The following is a 6,000-nucleotide window of genomic DNA, read 5'->3' as shown; positions in this document are numbered from 1 at the left end:
TCAGTGTGTGCTTGAATTTAGGAGGATCTGTCAATATGGAGGAGAAGGAAAGGCATCCTCTGTCAGAGCACTGTGGTGTTGGCCCACATCATTAGGTTTCTTTTCTTACAATTGGTGGGCTCAACATTTTGTTTTTAATGTGTTTAAATGTCACATCTGCTGCATTTATAGGCCCTTGTTTCAGTTTCTATATTTCCTAAGCGTTTCTTCTATATGGACCTTTCCTTTGTCTTTTCATCTTCCTCCATTATTTGAACATTCTTTTGTCCATTCTCTTTCCATCCCCTAACTCTTTTACTTTCTATTTTTGAAAATACCAAAATGTTTATGTATTTCTTAGCCTTCGGTCTGAGGAAAGGTACACACCCAAAATGTTATAACTGCTTTTACTCTTTACAGTTGAGCTTTGAACTGCTGCAGATTTTTTTTTCATCTTTCCATAATTTGCAGCTTTCCTTTTCACTTTAAAGTGGCCTTGCCCTGGGAGTGCAAAAGTTGATTATTTAAATGTTACATTTTAAATAAAACTTTACTTATCACAGTGCAAGGGCAAACATTTCTCGGTACTTTCATGAAATAAATAGCGCATCCTTTGTGATGCAATATTTACAAAGCTCATGAACTGAACTGGAAATACACCTATGAATTTAGTGCCTGTGTTGCTCAATCTGGTCCATTGATTAATGTACTATTATATGTACATTACACTATTAACTGAAGGGTATCTTATAAGGAACAATTACAGTTGCAATTTCAGCCTAGCAGTAGTCCAGCTGGACTTTAATTGCACAGTTGATAATGGATTTGTATGTTTTATTTTTGAATTACAAAGGGCTTGCTTCATTTTCCCTACAAATTTCTTGGTAAATTTTATAGGCATATCCTGCCATTGTTGTCACTTAAAAAATAATCTTTAGAAAGCCATTTAAAATCTTATAAATAACTTGTTGATTTGTAAATAGAACATGTTAGAAATACATTATTTTCAACAGCATTTTCTGTTCTTATTTCAGATTTCAAGTTTTAACAATTTTCTTCTTATCTCCATAGTTAAGATTTAATGTGATAACTTGTACTACAAGCACTATGGTAATGTTCCATTGGAGAATAACTGCGCATAGTTTCAATTTCTGGGCTGAACACAGCATAGTGTTTATAGAAGCATATTTTTGTTATTTGTTAGTTTTAGACTCTCCAATTGACCTTCACTGTGGTGTTATTCCCTCTTCATTTTGTACAGAAAACGCTGGAAATACTCAGCAGGTCAGGCAGCATCTGTGAAGAGAGAGAAACAGAGCTAACGTTTCAGGTCAATAACCTTTCATCAATTTTGAGTATTCCCGCTTCCAGCATATCCAATATTTATGTCAAATTTCCAGCATCCACAGTATTTTCCTCTGTATTCATTTTTCAACTATTACATTACGATGACAAGCGGGTGTTTCACAATTGTCAGTCAAAATAAGATTTAGGATATCTGCCACTAAAAATCTTACTTAAATGAACCATGTTGACATGTTGACACAATGCAAACTAGATGTACAGGGGAACATTATATTGGTCCATGATTAATTTATGTAAAATCGGTGCTTTTAAAAATGTGTTCATTCAGAGAAGTAGTAAATGGAACATTTCCCTGGATGCGCACCAACATTAAACAGTGCATGTTCAACAAGGTGAAGAGTATGCTAAGTCATGCATTATATCCGAATATGACTGAGATAGAAGTTCTGGGTTCAAGCCCCACCCCAGGACTTGAGCATAAACTGGGCTGATACTCCAGTGCAGGAGAGAGAAGGAGTTTGCATTCGGGACGTGGCAACAATGGAATCTTGTTAAGAAGCAGTGACTCTCCCGTAGTTTATCAGAGTAAAATGCTGGATGAATGAATACCCTGTTGTTTCACTCCTGATGTCTTGTTTGAAATTGCCTCTCCGGCTCTGACGCATGCGTGTCCCTCTCCTCGGCCGAGGCAGCTGTTTTGGGTCCGAATTCCAACATGGCAGTCCTCCGAGCGCACTGGTTTGAAAACTTGGAATGATTTCAAATCCTTGTCATCCTCACTTAACCCGAGCTCCCGTTTACCAGTAAAACACGGGGTCGATGTTTCGAACTTCCGCGGCGACCCTCTGAGCAATCCCAGGTAAGGACTTGATTTCGCCCCGGTTGGCAGCAACATTTCCATCTGAATCCCGTAAAATCGAAGCGATCGCAGGGAGATTAGGGCATGGAAGAGAGAGAGAGGGAGAGAGAGAGAGAAAAACCCGCGCCTGACTTCCCCAGTGATCACTTGCATTCTCTGTGCCCTGCACTACAGACTGTGCAAAACAAAGGGAGACTGGGACTTTTCCTTAAAGTAAACGGGTTAATTGCAGTAGTGAGAATTCAGGAGTTCACCACACCACCAGCCTCCCCCCTACCACCCCCCCCCCCCCACCCTCCCCTCCCATGTGCATATTCTCTCCCCATTGGAGCTGAGTAGAGTTATTCTGCTGTCGAATCGGGCAGCAGTGAAGAGGGGGGAGAGCGCTTTGCAGCTTGGCTTGCCAGGGAAACAACTTCTGAGCAAAACAGGAGTGTAAATAAAGGCAGATCTCCTTTACTTGGCGTGGTACATACTCGTGATTTTTATTTAAAAAGGCACCCAAGTGTCCAGAGCCGAGGCTGAAGCTGCGTTGTAACTGTTGGGAGCTGAAGAGATAACCACATCATCTATTTTCAGGCTGCAAAGGAAGCATGGTGGGCGTATTGTGCTGTGGAACAGAGGAGAGACAGAGCGAGATGTATAATCTAATGGTATATACAGTACAGTGATCCTATTACTGTCCTCCCCGGAGCTTCTTGTTAGTTTCCATGGAAGTGAGTGAAATTGACAGCGACTTGGATTCGTGATCATGTGCTTGTATTTTATGTGTGTGTGTGGTGCGCTCTCTGTCTCTCCTCTCGTCTCTCAGATCCCTTTTTGTTGATGTCGCTTTCCCCCCTAATTATATGCATGTAGGTTAAATGAATACCTGAGAAAGGGCCCACGTTTCAGCAGTGAAATTTGATAGCCAAGAAGGGGGGTGGGGGGGGGGGGAAGTGGCTCATGAAAACCCAACCGTCGGAATCCTGAATGTGAATCCAATTGTGCGGTTGCAAGAAATGATCAGTAGCGCGAGTGTTTATGGTATGTTTCTGTTGTTACATTTTGTCCTTTTGCAAAGCATCTGAGAGCGGAAGCCTCTTTCACCTTTAAAGATGTTTAATGTGCACGATTCATAATTTGGAGCTTTAGAGATTCTCCCGATCTCATGCTGGAGCTGTAATATATATTCATAGCGGATTTGGCAGTGCTGTGCACAGGATGCGGTGGAGAGGCTATCGCGTTTATAAATTTTAAATCGGGGGCACTACAAGTGATGAGAGCTGGTATTTGACGGGAATGCGATTTTTGCGCTTGGTATTCATTAGTACGAAATTCACAGCGAGCGGCCGGCAGAAAACAGCAGGTTAGGGTTAGCCAACGGTTGCCTGTACTTAACAATCATATGATTTAGGATTTATTTTAAATACGTCTGCGCCATTTATTCAAAAAGCTATTGCCAACAACACTTGAAAGCATCAATCAGTTGCAGTTTATGAAACGGGTTGTGAGCCGAGTCGGGAGCTTCTTTCCAAGGATTTGATGTGAATTTGGATGTCATTTAATTGCAATGCGTGGATACAGATGTGTACACAACCAGAGCAAACGCAGAGTGGTTTGAGTTAGACAAGGGAAATAAAATGTTGCGCCAATTAATTGCTGGAAAGTCAGAAATTGAAGATAGTAATAAAGATCTTACGCTGTTAGATATGTGTAGTGAGATCTAATTTAAACGCTTAGTTTGTTTTAACGAGACATTTATAGGAATCCTTCCAATCAATAGCACCGTCACTTAATGTTGGTATGAAAGACTTCTGTGTTCGTGGCTCTCTGTCGAAATAAGACTAAAAACTTCCTAATTTCACTCGATCCACGAACGTGTGAAGACACTATGTCAGGGTCATTTTTTTGTCTCGAGGTGGTCAATGAATGGAAGTCCTTCAGTTGCATCACGTAAACACCAGTGAAGTATACTTCCACATATTGATGATGACAGTTGCCTACCCCACCCGACCCCCTTCCACATCCAGGAAAGTGAGTCCTCGTATCCACATGCAAAACGTGGTATTTAAATAAGTATGCGGAAAGGTGCTGGGAACTTCGCTAAAGTATTTTGCATGCGAGCGAATTGCCGAGGTGCAAATATTTGAAAACATCCTTGCACTCAGGAGTGTAGACCACATACCAGCTGCATACATGGCAGAATTATATAGGTTCCTATGTGTTTAAGCAACTAAATGTAACGTATAATTAACAAATAATTCATTTCAGAAAGGGGCTAAAATGAGCACAAATATGGAGCAATTCCTGGTTACCTAAGTTTGAATTTATGAAAATGCCACCACCAGTAAAACATTGCATCTTGAAGAACACTGAACATTGTTTGTGCATCTTTATGTGGAACAGAATTAGTTAAAAACTTGCATTTGTGGAAAAGTATAAACAGTTGGTCACACTTGTAACCTTCACTGCAGCTTCAAATGTAATTATTTTGAACTTTGTTAAGGAATTGATTTTTAGGTGTTTATATTTGATTGTTTATTAGTTAAGCAGTAAATGTAATGAATATTTGAGTAGGTATGCGCATATGTATTTGCTCTGTACTAGTTACAAGCATAATGCATTTTACAGTATCTGTAAGGAGTGCTGGAGTAAAATACCATCAACCTCAGCTTGTCAGCTGTAAGCAAATATGTTAAGTGTTGTGTTTGTGCTTTAGATTAGAAAGAAGAGACCCAGGGGAGCTAGCATCATGCAAATATAACAAATCCCATTTCTAATATGCATGATGTTCACCCTTCCAGCAGCTGGATATGTTTTCTTGTGTTATTTCTGTGAGTGCTGACAATTTTTGTACAGATCTAGGTTGGGCTACATTATAAAGTGAAACCAGCTGTCTGTCGCTGCTCTGAGGGATGTGCTTGCTCTGCTGCGAAGATGAAGGACCACAAATCCTTGACACACTTCCCTGACATGATCAACATTCAGCTGCTGAGATTGTCTGCTTGGTCAATTTTTTTTTTGTTCTGACTGACAGCATGCAGCACAAACAAATTAAAGGAAAAAGTTTGAGCGCAAATGCAATGCTTTCCTTTTTTTTCTTCTGTGGAATCTCTGTGATTCTGTTTGAAGCATCAGCACCGGCTCCTCAAAGTACATTTCACCAGTGAAATATTCACTCTAGTAAGGGAGAAGGAAGCTGAAAGAATGTTTCTTTCCAAATAATTAAGGCAGCAGCATTGTGAAATAATATGGTAGGAAGACACAGAATTTTGTACTTTGCTTATTAGTTGCTTACTTTACAATTTAAAAAAGATCAATTCATGGCAGAAAGTGGGGTCTGGATTGTTGGTGTGCAAATTGGGAATTGGCTAGAACAGCCAGTCCCCAATGGAAAAAAAGGAGGTTTAGTGGTAATGCTTTTAATCTGAACATGTAGAGGATTCATGAGCATCCATAGATTTACACTAGTAATTATCATATCCCAAGTGGCACAGGAAGGCATTTGCCTAAAAACTGATGTCTTCATTACAGTGTTTACATTTTAATTAAACAGATTACAGTTTCTGGTGTATGCAAAGTTGCAGTGTGGATGAGATAAACTTTTTAGCAAAATAAAAATTTAACTTCAGTTATAACTTTTTAACATAAATATAAAACAGTGGGACTAAAGAGATATTAACTTTGGAAACATTTTTAAGTTATTGAATCCAAGCAGCATGATTTTCAGATTGTATTGTTTATGTTCCAATATTCTGCAGAGTTCCCTTTTTTGCTGTCCAATGAATGCTTTATACATCCAGGCCCTGAAGCATTGTATGGCTACATACTTGGCAGTGTGCCAGACATTGACTGCAGGAGCCTTGGCACCTGAG

General features: G+C 39.8%; 1 protein-coding gene across 1 annotated transcript in view; it reads left to right on the top strand.

The window, feature by feature from the left end:
* Positions 1-2,019: 2,019 nt before the first annotated feature.
* Positions 2,020-6,000, top strand: part of fign (fidgetin) — a 45,148-nt gene continuing 41,167 nt past the window's right edge. Inside the window, exon 1 of the mRNA XM_041201405.1 lies at positions 2,020-2,143. The gene's annotated coding sequence lies outside the window, so the exon portion shown is untranslated. The remainder of the gene's footprint in view (positions 2,144-6,000) is intronic.

This window comes from Carcharodon carcharias, chromosome 12, assembly GCF_017639515.1.
Source record: "Carcharodon carcharias isolate sCarCar2 chromosome 12, sCarCar2.pri, whole genome shotgun sequence".
Classification (NCBI taxonomy): Eukaryota; Metazoa; Chordata; class Chondrichthyes; order Lamniformes; family Lamnidae; genus Carcharodon; species Carcharodon carcharias.
The sequence above is the reverse complement of the archived record's forward strand: the minus strand, read 5'-3'. Positions and strand labels throughout refer to the sequence as shown.